The sequence below is a fragment of the Heterodontus francisci genome, chromosome 37 (assembly GCF_036365525.1).
Source record: "Heterodontus francisci isolate sHetFra1 chromosome 37, sHetFra1.hap1, whole genome shotgun sequence".
NCBI classification, from domain to species: Eukaryota; Metazoa; Chordata; class Chondrichthyes; order Heterodontiformes; family Heterodontidae; genus Heterodontus; species Heterodontus francisci.
The window spans coordinates 13,381,226-13,401,432 of record NC_090407.1 but is presented as its reverse complement, the minus strand read 5'-3'; the positions used below and the strand labels follow the sequence as shown (position 1 = coordinate 13,401,432).

Sequence of the window (20,207 nt, the reverse complement as noted above, 5' to 3'; positions counted from 1 at the left end):
CTGTAATGAGGTCAGGAGCTGAGTGGCCCTGGCAGAATCCAAACTAAGCAGGTTATTGCTAAGCAAGTGTCACTTGATGGCACTGTTGATGACATCTTCAGCTAAACTCACAGGCGAGAAAGCACAATGAATTGAGATGGAGGTAAAATACCCATGGATGAGAAGTTGCTTGGTGCAGAGGCTGAGGGAGGAAAATAGTGAAGATATCTCAGTGAGAAAAGTTTTACGGTGCTTGAGTGGGTGGTAGAGAACAAGATTTTAAATGAGAGGTGAGAGAGGTGGCACAAGGCGAGATGCTCAAAGGAGGAGAAGGTGCCAGGAACAGGGGGAAAGACCAAGGTATAATTTGGTGATTAGAGCCACACTGCCACCATGACTGTCTTGGTGAGACAAGTGGTAGAAGGTAAAGCCAGGTGGGGAGGCTTCATTTAGGGGGAAACATGTCATCACCTCTCAGCCAGTTTTCCACCAAGGCCATGAGGTCAATGCAACTATCCACAATAAACTTATGGATGATGAGCCTTGTTCACAAGTGAATGGGCGTGCTGGAGGGAAATGCGGAGGAGGTGCCAATAGCTGATACACTGACAGAATTCATCGAGTCACTGGAAGGGGTGAGTTAAACGGAAAGGAGATTGGCAAGATAAGCCCACAGCGTGTGTGCTAGGCGGGAAGGATGGTGAGAGAGTAGGATGGGACAGTTGGAGTTGCTGCTCTGAAGGAGGCAGTGAATTGTGCCTCAATTGACCTTTTGGAAGATGCCAAGAAAGGCACAGAGGGAAGCTGTATCCTTATGTAATGATAACCCATGTAGTGAGCCCATTGCATCCATCATTCTTTTAAATGTTGCCTGGGTAACAAAAGGCCACACAGCACGTGGGTCAGAACCAATGTTCCTTATAAGCTGCACGGCCGAACAGCAACCTGGAAGTTCCCGCGCAGGCCGAGCACAAGTCAGCCCCTTTAAATTACTGTGCATGTATGGCTGCACAAAAAATATTTAAAGATCCCGCGCACTGAAATGTACATGCACAACAAAATAAAGTTAGAGGGGGAGTTGGTGGGATTTTGCTGAGTGCTAATCCTCTCCACCTTCAGGAGTCAGTGGAGTAGCCCTGGCTGGAACAGAGCTACACATTAAAATACACACAATGACTAATTCTACTGGCACTGAGATCATGATTTAAAGGATACTTCCCCTTTAAGTAGACAGTTCTAAGATTATGTGATGTCTTGTTACGAGGAATGATTTGAATACCACATTGAATTTTCATGGTTTGTCAAAATTAAAATGAAGCAAAAACTAAATTTTTCAACTCCTCCACATCCCATTCTTCAGCTAAAGGGGGCTGAGAGGATAAGTTCCCAGTCCTCTGCAATAGCACCAGTTGTTAGGAGATGCATGAGGGTCATCTACACTAAGTTGGGTTTCCGTCTCTGCCCACTGTGTGCATTTTCTAACAGTCATGTGTGACAGCATGTTACAGTGCTGCACATTGCCCACCAACAGACTTCTAGTGCAGGAGAATTCGACCAATGACAAATCCCCAACACATCCTCATGTCACCAAAATGCACTGGGCAGAAGTTCAGCATGTTTTCCTTTACCTTCTGTGACCTGGGTTTGACTCTCAACTGGAGCGCAAGTGGCTTGTAGCAACTGCAAGAGCCCTAAGGAAATGAGTTTGGGGTAGCTTCAGCCCAATTGAAAGTAGCTGCCAATCTACATAACAAAGCAATCCATAATTCAGTACTAGTTGGCAGAACATTGGATTAACAAGCAATGCAAACACGGTAAATTGCAAAACATATTTGTTTTTGCTGTACAACAGACTTCCAGTGATTTAATATTGAACTGAATCCATCTAAGGAAGTGTGACATTAAAGAGTTAATGCTCCTTCATAGAAAACCAATGAGAGTCCAGTATCAGCCTCTAAGACATTTTTGCCATTCTTCCTCATAATTTAACTGGCAGCTCAGGGAGGGACTGGACAAGCCGCTAACTCTGGACGAGCTGACAAAGGCCGTCGAGTCTTTCGAGGCGAGTAAAACTCCCGGGAGCGACGGCTTACCGGTCGAGTTGTACTCGGCCCTGTGGGACTGGGTCGGCCCGGACCTGCTGGAAGTATACGAGAGTATGCTCCTGGCCGGCAGCATGTCAGAGACCATGAGAAAAGGCATCATCACCCTCATTTACAAGCAGAAGGGGGAGAGGGTAGAAATCAGAAATTGGCGGCCCATCTCACTGCTTAATGTTGATTACAAGATTCTGTCCAAAGTCATAGCCAGTCGAGTCAAGTCTGCTCTGGAGCTGGTGATTCACCCCGATCAGACCTGTACTGTACCCGGCAGGAAGATCTCTGATAGCCTCGCGCTACTCAGGGATACGATCGCCTACGTACGGGACAGGAGGGTGGACACCTGCCTCATCAGCCTGGACCAGGAGAAGGCTTTTGACAGGATATCGCACACCTACATGATGGACGTGCTTTCCAAAATGGGGTTTGGGGAGGGAATCTGCAATTGGATCCAACTGCTCTACACAAACATCAGTAGCGCAGTGTCAATCAACGGGTGGGAATCTGAAAGTTTCCCGATCAAATCTGGAGTCAGACAGGGCTGTCCTCTGTCCCCGGTCTTGTTTGTTTGCTGTATTGAACCCTTTGCTGAGTCTATTAGGAAGGATGCGAGCATAAGAGGGGTGACAATCCCAGGCAGCGGAGGCACTCAGGTCAAAACCTCCCTGTACATGGATGACGTCGCCGTCTTCTGCTCGGATCCGCTGTCCGTGCGCAGACTGATGAGCATCTGCGACCAGTTCGAACTGGCCTCGGGAGCCAAAGTTAACCACGGCAAGAGCGAGGCCATGTTCTTTGGGAACTGGGCTGACCGATCCTTTGTCCCCTTCACCGTCAGGTCAGATTACCTGAAGGTGCTGGGGATATGGTTCGGAAGGGCCGGGGCGTGCACCAAAACATGGGAGGAGCGAGTAGCCAAGGTACGACAAAAGTTGGGCATGTGGGGGCAGCGATCTCTCTCCATTGTGGGTAAGAACCTGGTCATCAGGTGCGAGGCGCTCACGTTGTTGCTCTACGTGGCGCAGGTCTGGCCCATACCCCACTCCTGCGCCGTGGCAGTCACCCGAGCCATTTTCCGCTTCGTCTGGGGATCTAAAATGGACCGGGTCCGGAGGGACACGATGTTCAAATCTCTGGACATGGGCGGGAAAAATGTACCCAACGTGGCCCTCATCCTGATGACCACCTTCGTGTGCGGCTGCATCAAGCTATGTGTAGATCCCCAGTACGCAAACTCCAAGTGTCACTACGTGCTGAGGTTCTATCTGTCCCCGGTGTTGCGAAGGATGGGCCTGGTCACATTGCCGCGGAACGCTCCGTGCAGTTGGGACGTGCCGTACCACCTATCCTTCGTGGAGCAGTTTCTGCGGAAAAACACCTTTGACCACCGGTCCATCAGGCAGTGGTCTGCACGGAATGTCCTCAAGGCCCTACGGGAAAAGGAAACGGTGGATCCTGTCGGATGGTTCCCCGAGCAGACCGTCAAAGTCATTTGGCGGAATGCCTCATCACCAGAACTTTCAAACAAGCACCAAGACGTAGCTTGGCTGGTGGTGAGAAGGGCCCTCCCCGTCAGATCCTTCATGCACACCCGAAGTCTCGCCCCCTCCGCACAGTGCCCCCGCGTTGGCTGTGGTGGGGAAGAGACGGTCGCCCACCTCCTCCTGGAATGTGCCTTTGCAAAGCAGGTGTGGAAAGAGATGCAGTGGTTTTTGTCAAGGTTCATCCCAAGCAGCTCTGTAACACAGGAGTCTGTGCTCTACGGGCTGTTCCCAGGGACGCACACCGAGACAAACATCAACTGCTGCTGGAGGACTATCAATTCGGTGAAAGACGCCCTTTGGTCTGCCCGAAACTTGCTGGTCTTCCAGCGCAAAGAGTTGTCCACCACCGAATGTTGCAGACTGGCACATTCCAAGGTCCAGGACTACGTGCTGAGGGACGCACTAAAGCTTGGGGCAGCCGCAGCAAAGGCTCAATGGGGAAAGACCACAGTGTAAGGTTCCCCCACCAAGCTAGACTGAGGGGCTGGATCCATGGGAAACCCCTCGAACTGTATCATTAATATTCTGAATTGCTGTAAATGTAAAACTGTAATTGACATGACAATTGAGAAACGGAAGGGTTGGGAAGAAACTCATGACAGTATTGAAGGAAACTGATCTCCCTTGCAATGTTTGTATTTTTTGGTGCTGTTTGGAAACTGTTTGGCAATGTAATTTTTACAGATTTTTATGAATAAAGTATATTTTGGAAATAAAAAAAAAAAAAAAAAAAACTGGCAGCTCTCAGGAGTGTAGACCAGTAGGGTGTTGACAGACTATTTGAATATGTGGAGGTGGGGACATCACAGCCAAGGTCAATTCTGCCATCGGACAACCTCCACACATGCACTATTTCTAGCTGCGGGACACTGCACAATGACTAAGACCACTGGCTGATCTTTGCCCTCCCGAGTGCAGCACCGTCAAAACTGATTGCAAGTGCCTTGGGTGAGACACAGATTAGGCTTAGAACCTATGACCTTCCTCTTCAATATGGCTCATTACCATATTAGACAGTGGAACTACCAACTGAACCCAGTGAGACATTTAAACTTGAAAGGCGGAAATGTACCCTTGTGTTTGTTTTCAACAAGATGGCCACTTGCTGGTATAATTTTGTTCATTAGACTCGGGCAATACTGGCAGGGCTGTCCATCTATAGTTACTCAGAAGGCATTAAGAGTCAACTACAGAGTATGGGACTATGAGTCACATAGGTCAGACTGGGAAGAGGTAGCAAGTCCCCCTCCATGAAAGACATTAGTGAACCAATCTGGTTTTTACAGAAACCCAGCAGATTTCATGCTGACTTTAACGATTCTAGGCCACAGGTTGTGTTTTGCTGTTGCTAAGTGAATGATGCAAGAGGCCCCTTCTTGTGCAGCAAATGATACCAGTAGTGATCAGGCCATATTTCTAAACTGAAAAAACGCTTACATTATTCAGCACCTAATCATATTTCTCAGAAACATCGCATTGGGCTTCACATACAATGTATTACTTTGAACTGAAGTTGATAGTTGTTAGGAGGCAAATGTAGCAGCTACATTATGCACAGCAAGTTCCCATAAACTACAATGAGACAAACCACGAGTTAGTCTGTTTTTTGGTGGCATTGATGGAGGAATGTTGGCCAGGACGTCAGGTGAATTCCTTACTTTTTCATGGGATGTTTTTGCCCAACAGCACAGGTTTGATGGGTCCTTGATTTAACATCTCATCTGAAAGAGGGCCTCACAATGTAGTAGCCAGTGTCATCCTAGATCATATACTCAAATTCTGGAGTGGGACTTAAAGCCACAGCCTTGTAACTCAGTGACATGAGTACTGCCAAAGGAATTGCTTACTTCTCATTTCAGACCTCAGTAAAAACTGTTTCCTTAAAATTCTGTGTTAGATATAGTTTAAATGGACTTGCATTTTCCCAATCTACCTAGGAATGCCATGGTCAAATGCAACATCCCAACTACTCAAACAAAATCAGCTAATTCAGCACAGGTCAGGAACAAACCTGGGGCCTTCATGTTCTGAACATCTCAGCTACTCACTGGATAAATTCTCAGCATCAATGCTAATCTAAACAAATAAAGCTTACTGCAGTCACCCAATATGTCGCTATGCAGCGATAACAGACTGAACCAGCCATACAATAACGCAAAATACCATTTAACCACAGACTGCCAACAACATTAAGAGCTAAAAGTTGCACACTACTGAAATAATAAATGTTTCTTTTTGACGCTTGCAGGAAATAAAGAAACCAAACCATAGAAAACATTTGCAAGCTTGTTTTATTTTTGTTGTACGTATTGCCCCCTCTGGCTACAAATACTTCTTGACATTTTTAAGTGCCGAGACCACATTTGGCTAACATCACTCAACAGAGTCTGTGCACACAAAGGAAGCTGGGAGATGGTTTCTTGATGCTTCACTGGCTATAACGTGTAACAATTTTTCATTGCTGATTTACACACAATCGGAAAGGAAGCTTTTCTCCAGCAAGGAGAGTAAGTGATAATCATCACAAGTGTCTGGAAAATAACAAATTCCGACTTTCAATCCCACAATCTATTCCTCCTCTCTTCTCCTGATGGTGCTGCCTCATGGTCAAGTACAGTCATAAGGGCTCCAACCACCCTTTGCTAATTCCCCCAAGTGTCCAGTATGTGTGAGCCCAGGCAGCAAATGTGGGCAGGTTATTCAACCAGCTGAGCTGACTCTCATCCTCCCATATGCACTTTTCAGGAGCAATCAGTGCATGGAAACTCTGACTGATATTCTTCCCTTCCCCCCCAGCCCCAAGTAGAGCTCTCTTCAATTGTTCCAGCTGATACTGGCAAAGGGCACAGACTGGGGTATTGAACCTGGGACCTTTCTGTATCTGGATGGTTCAGTACTTTAAAGGGTAGTACATTTAGTGTAACTTTTGAACAACCTAAAAGCCATTTCCTGGAGATGGTGCAAGCTTTTTGGAAGGCAAAGAGACAAAAAATGCACAGATTCACTGAGTGAATATGCTTCCTTCACATGGAGGACTGTGGAATATAATTATGTTAGTGAGAAATGACTACAGCCTATACCAGTGAAATCAAACACAAGCCATCAAGTGACTATAGGGGATTGTCAACTTTTATAAATGAAGATAAATGATCCCAGTTAGATAGCTTTACGATATAAATTATAAAAGCTACTGCAATTACAATAATTAGACACATTTGATATAAAGTGAAGAGATTTGACCAAGGCTGGCACATTAAAAGTCTCTGCTCTTCTTTTGAAAGGTTGGTCCAGCTATCATGTGTACAGTCAATTAACACAACAGCAAAAAGTCAATTGCCATCTGACAAGGCAGGCATTGCCATGTTACAGTTAGGGTTACATCCACACAAAGATCACCATAGCCTAGAAAAACACCCAGAGGGTGGTTGGAATCTGGAACGTAGTGCCTGAAGGCGTGGTAGAGGCAGGAACCCTCACAACATTTAAGAAGTATTTAGATGAGCACTTGAAACGCCATAGCATACAAGACTACAGGCCAAGTGCTGGAAAATGGGATTAGAATAGATAGGTGCTTGATGGGCGGACAGACACGATGGGTCAAAGGGCCTGTTTCTGTGCTGTATAACTCTATGACTCTATGACATGTAAATGTTTAATGTTGTCATACAATAATAGCACACAGCATAATTTCTATTTTAATACCTGTTAAAGTAGTGGACAAAATTAACTCAGACAAACATTAATAGTCTCATTTTCTTTAAAACATTCAGATAATCAATGTAAATATGATTTTTAAAAGTTTGGCATTCAGTGCACACCATCATGTTTCAAAAGGATCAAAACATGGGGTGGGGCAAGGAAGAGAGGGGAAAAATTAAAATTTCAGGCTGTTTTCTTCTGACCTAAAGCCAGGAATCTACAACCATCCACTAACCTACAAACTCTCCTCACCAACAGCAATTAAATGCACAATGTGCCAGCATCCAGCATTTACACTTTGTAGCCTTAAAAACATGAGGCCACATTAAATATAGATTCACTTCAGTAGCAGAATACAACATTGTGCATTCCATGGTATCATGTTCCAGTCACAAAACAGCACATTTGTGAGTACAACAAGCTACACCACAGGACATGTGCTCATATATTACAATAACAAAAATGAGCTCTTTGCAAGGGTTCGGGGGACAGTGGTGTTCACAAGTATATTAATAATGGAATTAAGTAAAATGGAAATTCACGAAACACCAAACATTTCATCACTGCAGCAAGGAAAAGATCTTCCACAATAAAACACAAGCAGAAAAAGGAATTGCCATGAACAGGGGTCAGAAAATGCACCACTTTAGAATGGTACTTTAACAGTTTTTTTTTAAATTGACAAAAGTAATTGAACGGTCAAGAGCCAAAGTGTAGAACAACCCAAAAGGGTGAAAATAATGGAAACAAAATGAGATAAATCGAGTGCTGATCAATTGGGTTTTAGAAACCCATCAATTAGAGAAGGAAGAAAGACTAAGGGAGATAAGGGTGGCACGGTGGTTAGCACCGCAGCCTCACAGCTCCAGCGACCTGGGTTCAGTTCTGGGTACTGCCTGTGCGGAGTTTGCAAGTTCTCCCTGTGTCTGCGTGGGTTTCTGCCGGGTGCTCCAGTTTCCTCCCACAGCCAAAGACTTGCAGGTTGATAGGTAAATTGGCCATTGTAAATTGCTTCTAGTGTAGGTAAGTGGTAGGAGAATGGTGGGGATGTGGTAGAGAATATGGGATTAATGTAGGATTAATATAAATGGGTGGTTGTTGGTCAGCACAGACTCAGTGGGCCCAAGGGCCTGATACAATGCTGTATCTCTAATTTAAAAAAATCAGGCCCTTGGGCCCACTGAGTCTGTGCTGACCAACAACCACCCAGAGATACAGCATTGAAAAAGAAGTTCCCCAATTTAGTGTAATGTAATAGCCAACATTGCATCATGTGCTTAACAAGTTCAATGAAGACTGTGTTGCCTGAATAATAATTACAATTATCTGAAAAACATTGTACAGCAGTTGCTATCAAACATTTCTGTTCGTAAGTTCGACAGACTTACATGAGGAGGAAATAAAATACGTGTGCCTCGTACTATCGTAATGTAAGTCTGTAATGTAATGATAGTACGAGGCACACGTATTTTATTTCCTCCTCAAGATTTGAAAACATATGAGAGGCAAAATCAAAATGCAGCTAGTCAGGGCCACCGAGGGAGAGGGAGGAGGAGGGGGAGGAGGAGAGGGGATGAGGGGGAGGGGATGAGGGGGAGGGGATGAGGGGAGGGGATGAGGGGAGGGGAGTCGGAGAGGGGAGTCGGGGAGGAGGGGGAGGGGAGGAGGGGAGGAGAGGAAGGGGAGGGGAGGAGGGGGGGAATGGGGGGGGTGGAGGGGGAGGGGATGGGGGAGGGGATGGGGGAGGGGATGGGGGAGGGGATGGGGGTGGGGATGGGGTGGGGATGGGGTGGGGATGGGGTGGGGGATGGGGAGTGGGATGGGGAGTGGGATGGGGAGTGGGATAGGATGAGGGGTGCGGATGAGGGGTGCGGATGAGGGGTGCGGATGAGGGAGAGGGGGAGGGAGAGGGGGAGGGAGAGGGGGAGGGGGTGGGGTGCGGGGGTGGGGTGCGGGGGTGGGGTGCGGGGGTGGGGTGCGGGTGAGGAGTGCGGGGGTGGGGTGCGGGGGTGGGGTGCGGGGTGGGGTGCGGGGTGGGGTTGCGGGTGAGGAGTGCGGGTGAGGAGTGCGGGTGAGGAGTGCGGGTGAGGAGTGCGGGTGAGGAGTGCGGGGGAGGGGAAGGGGTGGGGGAGCGGGAGGGGGAGGGGGAGGGAGAGGGAGAGGGAGAGGGGGAGGGGGAGAGAGGAGGGGGAGAGAGGAGGGGGAGAGAGGAGGGGGAGAGAGGAGGGGGAGAGAGGAGGGGGAGAGGGGAGGGGGAGAGGGGAGGGGGAAGTGGGGAGGGGGAAGTGGGGAGGGGGAGTGGGGAGGGGGAGTGGGGAGGGGGAGTGGGGAGGGGAGTGGGGAGGGGGAGTGGGGAGGGAGGGAGTTGGAGGGAAGGAAGTGGAGGGAAGGGAGGGGGAGGGTGGAGGGAAGAGAGGGGAGGGAGGAGAGGGCAGGGTGGAGAGGGAGGGTGGAAGGAGGAGAGGGGAGGGTGGAGGGAGGAGAGGGGAGAGGAGGGAGGAGGGAGGGAGGAGGAGGAGAGGGGAGGGGAGGGAGGAAAGGGGAGGGGAGCAGGGAGGGAGGAGAGGGGAGGGGGGAGGGAGGAGACGGGAGGGAGGAGACGGGAGGGAGGAGAGGGGAGGGGGTGGAGGGGAGGGGGGAGGAGGGGAGGGGGGAGGAGGGGAGGGGGAGGAGGGGAGGGGGAGGAGGAGAGAGGAGGGGGAGGAGAGGGGAGGGGAGGCAGGAGAGGGGAGGGGGGAGGGAGGAGAAGGGAGGGGAGGGGGGAGGAGAAGGGGGTGGGAGGATAGGGGAGGGAGGAGAGGGGGAAGGGGGTGGGAGGAGGGGGGGGAAGGGGGTTGGGAGGAGGGGAGGGGGAAGGGGGTGGGAGGAGAGGGGAGGGGGAGGGAGGAGAGGGGGAGGGGAGGGGGAGAGGGAGGGAGAGGGTGAGGGTGAGGGTGAGGGAGGAGAGGGGAGGGGGAGAAGGAGGGGGAGAGGAGAGGGGGGGGAGGAGAGGGGGGGAGGAGAGGGGGGGGAGGAGAGGGGGGGAGGAGAGGGGGGGAGGAGAGGGGGGGAGGAGAGGGGGGAGGAGAGGGGGGAGGAGAGGGGGGAGGAGAGGGGGGAGGAGAGGGGGGAGGAGAGGGGGGGAGGAGAGGGGGGGAGGAGAGGGGGGAGGAGAGGGGGGAGGAGAGCGGGGGAGGAGAGGGGGGGGAGGAGAGGGGGGGAGGAGAGGGGGGGAGGAGAGGGGGGGGAGAGGAGGGGGAGAGGAGGGGGGGAGAGGAGAGGGGGAGAGGAGAGGGGGAGAGGAGAGGGGGAGAGGAGAGGGGGAGAGGAGAGGGGAGAGAGGAGAGGGGGAGAGGAGAGGGGGAGAGAAGAGGGAGAGGGGAGAGGGAGGGGAGGGAGGAGGAGGGGAGGGGGAGGGAGGAGAGGGGAAAGGGGAGGGGGGGAGGGAGGAGAGGGGAGGGGGGGGAGGGAGGAGAGGGGAGGGGGGGAGGGAGAGGGGAGGGGGGGAGGGAGGAGAGGGGAGGGGGGAGGGAGAGAGGAGGGGGGAGGGATGGGGAGGGATGAGAGGGGAGGGGGGAGAGGGGGGAAGGAGGAGAGGGGAGGGAGGAGGAGGTGAGGGGGTTGGGAGGAGGAGGGGAGGGGAGGGAGGTGGGGTGGGAGGAGGGAGGTGGAAGAAAGGGGGAGGAAGGTGGTGGAGACAGGGAGGGTGGAAGTGAGGGGGGATTGGGTGGAGGTAGGGGGAGGCAGGTAGAGAGGGGGGAGGCAGGTGGAGGAGAGGGGGGAGGCAGGTGGAGGAGGGTGTAGGGGAGTAGGGAGGAGGATGTGGAAGGGAGTAGGAGGGAGGGGCTGGAGGGGAGTAGGAGGGAAGGGCTGGAGGGGAGGGAGAGGGAGTTGGGTGGAGGGGGAGGGAGTTTGGAGGTGGGGAGGGAGTTTGGTGGAGGGGGGAGGGAGTTGTGAGGTGGAGGGGACAGAGAGTTGGGAGGTGGAGGGAGGGTTGGGAGGTGGAGGGGGGAGTTGGGAGGTGGAGGGGGGGAGTTGGGAGGTGGGAGGGAGTTGGGAGGGGAAGGAGTTGGGAGGTGGAGGGGGGAGGGAGTTGGGAGGTGGAGGGGGGAGGGAGTTGGGAGGTGGAGGGGGGAGGGGTTGGGAGGTGGAGGGGGGAAGGAGTTGGGAGGTGGAGGGGGGGAAGGAGTTGGGAGGTGGAGGGGGGAAGGAGTTGGGAGGTGGAGGGGGGAAGGAGTTGGGAGGTGGGGGGGGGGAGGGAGATGGGAGGTGGGGGGGGGAGGGAGATGGGAGGTGGGGGGGGAGGGAGATGGGAGGTGGGGGGGGAGGGAGATGGGAGGTGGGGGTGGAGGGAGATGGGAGGTAGGGGTGGAGGGAGATGGGAGGTGGGGTTGGAGGGAGATGGGAAGGTGGGGGTGGAGGGAGATGGGAGGTGGGGGGTGGAGGGAGATGGGAGGTGGGGGGGAGGGAGATGGGAGGTGGGGGGGGAGGGAGATGGGAGGTGGGGGGGGGGAGGGAGATGGGAGGTGGTTGGGGGAGGGAGATGGGAGGTGGGGGGGGGAGATGGGTGGGGGGGAGGGAGATGGGAGGTGGGGGGGGGGAGGGAGATGGGAGGTGGGGGGGGGAGGGAGATGGGAGGTGGGTGGGGGGGGAAGGAGTTGGGAGGTGGGGGGGGGAAGGAGTTGGGAGGTGGGGGGGGAAGGAGTTGGGAGGTGGGGGGGAAGGAGTTGGGAGGTGGGGGGGGAAGGAGATGGGAGGGTGGGGGGGAGGAGATGGGAGGTGGGGGGGAAGGAGATGGGAGGTGGGGGGGAAGGAGATGGGAGGTGGGGTGGGAAGGAGATGGGAGGTGGGGGGGGAAGGAGATGGGAGGTGGGGGGGGGGAAGGAGATGGGAGGTGGGGGGGGGGAAGGAGATGGGAGGTGGGGGGGAAGGAGTTGGGAGGTGGGGGGGAGGAGATGGGAGGTTGGGGGGGGAAGGAGATGGGAGGTTGGGGGGGGAAGGAGATGGGAGGTTGGGGGGGGGGAAAGGAGATGGGAGGTGGGGGGGGGGAAGGAGATGGGGGGGAGGGGGTTGGGAAGTGGGGGGGAGGTGGTTGGGAGGTAGGGGCGGAGTGGGTTGGGAGGTGGGGGGGAGGGGGTTGGGAAGTGGGGGGAGGAGGTGGTTGGGAGGTAGGGGGCGGAGTGGGTTGGGAGGTGGGGGGGGGGGGGGGGGGAGGAGGGAGTTGAAAAGAACGATTGAGAGAATGAGATTCTCAACCCAAGTACTCAGACTGATGTACGCTTTGCTCATCATCTCATCCATTCGTGCTCAAGGCGTAAATACGGTTTCAGACACAACATTTTCTCTTGAGACTCACACATCCAGCCTCAAGCTGGCCCGGAATGAATCACGAAATGTGATTTATTTTTAAAATTCCTCGTCAGTACAATCTCTCGATTGTTTTGTATTTATGTGTGGCGTGGGGGTCCGAGCACGTCCTTTTTAATCTGGCGTGTAGCATTTTTAAAAAAGACTATCCTTCCTATTTAAGTTAAAATATTGAGGTTTTAAGTTTTATTCCGTTGTATTTTTAATACCGAGTCCCTACCATAAAGATACCACGAGGGAGCTCAATTTGAAATTGTGAAAACGCTACCTGAAGTTGACAGGTAACGCACAAATTCGAAACAAAAAGTTTGGGGACTATCAACAAATACAGCAAGTATTGTATAATTTGCCAAATACAAGTATGTTTGTCCTATCGAGGCCCGAATGGGTTAATTTTCCCAATTTTGAAATGGGCTTCATATTTTATATGTATTTACCTAATTCTTCAGTCCCATTGAACTAGAGCAGCTCCGTTTTATTTCACATATTTAAAATGTTACATTGTGAATTACTGTTAAGTCTTGTATTGCAATGACAGGCTTTCTGCCTCTCAATTAGGTTAGTGTAATTATGGAGATCATTTTGCTAAATACGTTTAACAAGCCTGCATTCCGCGTTTTAACTCCAGCGCACGAAGTTCTAGCTGAAGAAGGTAGTTTATGGCCCAGCGCACTTGACATTGGGGCATTGCAGAGAATAATGAATAATAGACGGAGGAACACGAGCGTGCAAACCAAAATACCAGCTCTCAGCCACAAAACACAACAACGGCCTCTGAATAATTAAATCCAGTCTCCCAGTGACCATATATTTTATATACATAATTGCCGAATCAATTTTAAATACATTAATTATGCAATCAGCCCAACGTCTATAAGTGGGAGGGCAGCGATTTGCAAAGCCTACTCCCTAAATAATCTCAAGGGCCCGTATACTTTCCAGACTATTTCTGCGATAATGGTTTGAACACAAGTCGGCAGATATGTGATAACAGGGGTGGGAAGAGAACAAGCTCAGTCACTCGTTGCAATGAAATGATGCCTAATTATTTAATGAAGTAAAAATTTCAGACGCAGACGTTGAGTTCTGAAGCTTTGCTATACGAGACGAATTGAATTACGCGCTCCCAGCTCCGGCATTTTTAAAATAAACGATAGCATAATTACTGCGTTATCAAAAATAACGTTAGTGTTGAATAAAAAATGAGTTAGATGACTCAGAGAGATAGCGAGAGAATGGAAACATGAAGATGCATCGGCACTCAAGGCACAAATGCAAACATAATATACACATATGCACTGTATTTTACATCTTTGATATGTTATCTAAATTATTGGGGGAGGGCGGATATACAACCAGTATTACAGGATAAGCACTGAATATAACAGAATAAGTTTTATTTAGTGAAAATAATGCTGGGGAAAATAAACACTGCAACACAGCACTGGCCATTTCATCATGAAGTGACTTCTGTGCACGCCTGACCTCAGGAGGTACCCAGGACGACGGCAAAAATCTCTAAGTCTAAAACCGAGTGAAACATGCAGGCGTTTGGTGGTAACAAGACAATGGCAGAGATAGGATGGCTTGGATGGTGAAATATACGTGTTATTTAATACATTGTTAAAGATATATATATATATATAGGATGTATTTGCATTAGGCATTACTCTCCGTCCTATATATGTAGATATAGCCAGAACGTAGGGAAATATCTGTTATAGAGAAAGTTAACACTTAACAGGTGCACTTAAGGATCAACAACTCTGCTCCTAAATTGTTCATCCGATTGCCACAAATCTACACGGAGAGGATGTTTGCCGGCCAAGAACCACCAGCCCCAGGGATGCTGACTAAAACACAAGGACGTGTGCAGAAACGGAGGGTTAAAATGGGGCTGAGTTGAGAGGGAGTAATTCGAACAGATTAAAAGGAGGCTTTTAATTTAAAGAAGGGAAAGTGCGAAAAGAGTGCTGAGGTTCCAGTATGTTTGTGTATTGTATACAATATATAAAACCTACTTAATCCCTTCAATATCCGATTGATAACTCAGGTTCACCTCAATGTATATAATGAAAGCTACAGTTCAGTAACATTATTCAACCCCCCACCCCTACCTAACTGAATGAATTATGCAGCATTGCGGAATATTTGCTTAAGGAATTACGTTCGACATTACAGTATCTGTTTACAAGTGGCTTCATTTGAAAATTTTGAACTAAACTAGCCTTTCTTTCGAAGTTATTAGGTTGTCAAATATCAGAGTTCCTGTTAAAAAAGATTTGTAACAACTTAAATATTTCATGCATTGAAATATATATAAATATTTAATAAAATAAATCAAACGTGAGGGCGTCACGCTGCAAAACTGAGAGCTGATAACCTCTTAACGTTGTATGGTGTTTTTAGAAAATATACATAGACAGAGTTCTGAAAATCTTCCAATCTAGCCGAAGAAACCTTTGGAGAGTTCAGATCACCGTGATGAAATCATATTACACACTGCAGTATAGGAAGTACAAGGATGTGTACCACTTGAAAATGCATATATAGATACATTTTGTTAGTGTTTCTAATTTGTATTTACTTATATAATTCTATTTTCTATCTGTGTTGTAAATTTTTCTAAAAATTGATTATGCAATTATGCATTCATTGCAGTTTTTAATACTTACGTATCATACTATATAGGTACAAGTTTATAATAATCTTTAACATAAACTACGTAAAATATGCTGATATATATACACACACATGCACATAATTGCCTAACGCCTAAATTGTGGTGTTAAGGTATAATAATTAGGATACAGAAAAAGCCAGGGCTCTCTATTACATGGACAAGAGTTGGTGCACGGAATAATGCTAGTGAAGTTAAAGGCTTGTTAGATGTGAGAACAGACCAAAACGACTAGCTTCCATACGAACACTCGTACATGAAATTCAATCTTAGCATATTATCAGAAATTGGAGGAAGAGTTAAATCAAAGCACTCTTAAAAGTGTGTGTTAGAAGTGTACGTGACAGTGTGGTACACAGTTTACGAGCTTGTGTGAGCGGCTGTGTATTAGTGTGTCTGTAAAGTTATTGTGCGAGTTTGAATAGTGAATGAGAGAATTTGCGTTTGTGTATGAGTGTGTCTGTATGTATGTGTCTGCCACTGAGTGCACGTTTGGTCCTGTGAATAAGTGTGCCTGTGAGAGTGTGTGCTTGTGCAGTTTGGTATCTGTGCCCAGTGATTGCATTTGTAACGGACTGCGACAGTGTGTACATGTGACTGAAAATGTGCATGCAAGCACTATTTCTCACTTCTAGTCGGATTCTAGCACACGATACTTTTATGAGTTCAGCTACAACACATAAATCGCACTATCTAATGGACAGCAAAATACTGATCGCATTTGATAACATCTTAGTTATTCCCAATTCTCCCGAAGTAGGAAAAACTCGCAAGATGAAAAAGTTGTGCCCCTTTAATTTGCCCCCCGCCCACCCCGCGCGCGCCGTCAGTTGTGTATGAGAGAGATTGTGATTTGATTTGCGCGGAGTGTGAAAGATTGCAGGAGTCAACGTGAAGACTGAAGGGTGGAAGCTGTGGAATTGCCGCTGTGACGTGCAGTAATTCGTGGTGAATTTTTGAGACCACGGGGCGATGAATCAGCTGTTTCTGCTAGAGAAGGGGGAGAGAGAGAGAAATATTACCAATGAAGAGGTATGGGCAGAGATCAGGAATGTATAAAAGAAGAAAGGAGTACTACAGATAGTAAAGGCAGAGAAACAACGCGTGAGAGAAAAAAGAGCGAGGGAGAGGATGGAGTGCGAGAGATAGGAGGTACACTTCCAGTGATAGAGAAAATGGAATATATATATATATATATATATATATAGAAACAGCGAGAGGGAGAGAAAGAGAGGGAGTGGAACAGTGTGAAAGGGAGAGAAAACTGACAGAAACGGAGAAAGGGCGAGAGAGGAAGGGGAAAACAGTGAGAGAAACGGTCAGAAAGAAAGAAAGCGCGCTTTGGCTCCAATCTCTTTCCCCTGCACTCTGACCCGATTACCATAGCAGCATATTTCCTTGCTTGTAACTCGGAAAAATGTCTGATTGCCGAGTCAGATTATTGTAAGGAAATCAAGCAAAGTGGAGCGGGGGGAGGGGGCGATTGGCCCGGGGGAGGAGTCAGAATACAGCCAGGACACCGCAACGTTCTTCCGACAGTGTCTTGTACAAGCCAACCAACACGGCTCCTGAAGTTAGCTGTTTCCCCTCCTAGCCGGACATTCCCATACTTAAAACAATGTTTACAAAGCATTTTAATTTCTTTAAGCCTTACACAACAGCAACATCTATAAAGTTCTAATTTGTAAAATAGTTTTTGTAAAACGTTTTGAAATCATGATTACCACACAAACGAGGCTGGGATTTGTTAGGAAAATTAATATGCTTTTTAAAGTAAAAAGGACATTTAAAGCAGTTTAGAAAAATAAATTTGCAACGCAGACAGAATGAGGAGAAAAGATCACAGCTGATGTAAATATTAAATGTCTCCTGATATAGTCATAATACCTGTCCTTATTGTGCATTTTTAAAATCTACATGTTTCATATAGATTGGCGTGTCTAAATATATAAATGGCAGTCATTTTCCTAATCATATATCCGTATATACACAGAGACAAACGTCTATATGTATTAATCTCCTCTATGTATAAATAAAACCCTTTTCGAAGGTGAAGGGATGCCCTGAGTAGTCATCTTGCAAGCGGACAAGAAAAACTGTTCTCCATAAATTAGGACATTAGCATTACTCCGAGAGTTGGGGGGGGGGGGGGGGGGAACCTTTACAAAGTTTCGATAACTTTTATTGAAAGTCAATTTTCACATTGATCAGAAGTGCTATTCCAATTTACCTTAATTATCGAGAACTGTTTTTCCTACTCCCATTCTGTTTTGTCAGTTTCTCTTATTGTGACAAACAACTCGATTTCAAGTTAAGAGCATTCTAATCACTGGCTCCCCTCCCCTATATATGAAATCTGTCCTGACCGCATTGATCCTGGCCTCACAGCCCCCGGGTGCAGTAATTGCTTTATTGGAAACCCATTACTGTGGCCACTTTCCCCTCGTGCAACAGTTAAACATCAAAATCTTTCACAACGTCTTTGTTTACTGTTTCAATTACTTGGTTTTAATAAACAATCTATTACCTTCGAAACATCGAATCATAAAACGCTAGCAATTAGCACTCCCATCTACTATTTAAAAATCCCAAATCTGACCGGATAAATTTACCAGGGGTTGCTTGGTGCGGTACAGTCCTAATTCTTTCTGAATTTGCAATCCCATCGATAGTAAAACAGTGGCGCGTTGTAATTAGAACATCTATGATATTTAATTGTTTCACTCCATTCTTAATATAAGACTGTACAAATACCTTCATATATTTAATAGATTAACGCTGATACGAGTTTTAAATTATCTCGAAACTACAGGGAAAGGATCCATTGATTAGGAGATTTAAAACAACAAAAATAAACTTTGTGAAATAATCAAGCCGGTAGTTGGAATTAGATAGTGCACCATTAAATAAACATGCTGATGTTTAAAAGGGCATTAAAACCTTAAAGGTTCCCTTGTTGTAAATCTTCCAGGTGTGCAAGGGTTTGACTGCGTGTGCGTGCACTTTAAATACATGGTACCAGAGCATGAAAAATAACTAATGTCTCCTTGAGGTGACTCAACCTAAACCCACCGAGTGGAAATGTTTACAGCTGTTCAAGTTCATCTGAGCGTTGAAACTAAAATATCTGCTTAAATAAAACATCGATTAATTCCTTAAATGATGGTTAAACGAGCGAGCATCATTTCCGCTCCATGTTCAAGTGTTTTCTTTAACTATCATTCAAACTATGTTTTCATTTGAAAAATTGCAAGCTCAAAAAATAGAACTGTATGACGGAGGTATCTAACTTCTTTAGAAATAAACGGAAGTGAAATGCAAAGAATTTTAGGTGACAAAGTCTTATATATATGTATATGTGTACACATATTATATGTTTTATATACACACATACATGTGCACGCATATGTATGTATATAAAAAGCAAATAACAGCCTTTCTGTGTGGCCACGCACAATTACACTGTTATACACATGCTGAGTGCTATTGCAAGAGTGTCTGGCAATCTTATTTGTTTATTTGTAGCTGTGGACTGAGTTAATTGTGGTTTATCTCTCTCTCTCTCTCCCACCTCCACAACCCCCACCATCATTTTGGAGGACTGTTAAAAGTTATTAGCGCGCAGGCACATATTATGAATTCCAAGTCTGATCTGGGGAGCAAGTAATGTTATACACGTGTGTTGTGCTGCATTCTTCCATTGAAAAGTGTTCGACCCAGTACCAATTTAATACGGCTCTTCAGAAATTTTCTTCCTCATCTCCCACCCTGCACACACACCACCTTTGAAAAAAATCATTATCAATCCATTTCTTGTTGCGAGTCCCATATAAATGTAATCAAACCTCCTGTTTCAATTAAATACATTTTCCTCCCTGTCTGGAGTTGGCATTTACTGCACATCATTTTTAATGGCAATAATTAGTAATCCGAACTCAGCGGGGACTGTATCACGCAGACTAAACACACATTTATTTACAAACAACTTAGAAAAATACTGTGACCCAGCCATTCATCAAACTATTTCGCCATTTGAAAGCAACAAAAGCTACTGCAATGTAAATCAACTGTGGTCTAAAATTATACCTAATTTCTAAAAAAGGTGTTGAAATCCATTAGCCAAATTGTTAATTAATACGGTTAATTGCAACTGCTAAATATTTATAAATACCTTTACAACATATATATATATATATATACACACACGTACGTACATGCATACACAGATATTCCTGGAACCATATACACTTCAGAATACAATCGCGCATATGAACAGACTATGTTAAATGTACCCTCATTAATTAATTCTTCTCATTAGGGATCTGAAAACAAGGATCACTGGATACCAAACCTCTCAAGTGAAGAGCTTAAAACAAATGGTATTCTGCCCGTGCTCCCAGTATAGAGTGATATATTTATATGTATAATTTAACTTGACCTAAACACCAGAAAATAAACTTTAATTTCCTCTTTCATTTTCATAAATGACTGGTCATGTCAATCAATAAAGGTCATAGATTTATTAAAAACTTCAAAAATACATAAATATATAATATCAAGTATATAAACACTATTATGTATACATACTATTATATCTGAATGTGCAGACTTGTTTCTGCATACAGCGGTGCCTATTAATAGTACCGGCAGTTCAAACTTAAAAAGTTAAATATTTTACAACTTTTATTTTACAGAACTGTTCTGTTAGGTTAAAGGAGAGTTCCCGCTTTCTGTACAGTTTGAGAAAAATAAGCTGACGGGAATAGCGAGGTTTCAAACTGAAAGTAGGAGCAGAGCAAACTCACACACACATTCACACTGACCAACGCGGTCGTGTAAGAGAGGCGGAAGCAGAAAGTG

The 20,207-nt window shown here is 47.1% G+C and overlaps 1 protein-coding gene across 11 annotated transcripts in view; it reads right to left on the bottom strand.

The window, feature by feature from the left end:
• prdm16 (PR domain containing 16) overlaps positions 1 to 20,207 on the bottom strand; it is a 769,749-nt gene that overhangs the window by 748,334 nt on the left and 1,208 nt on the right. The window lies entirely within an intron of this gene.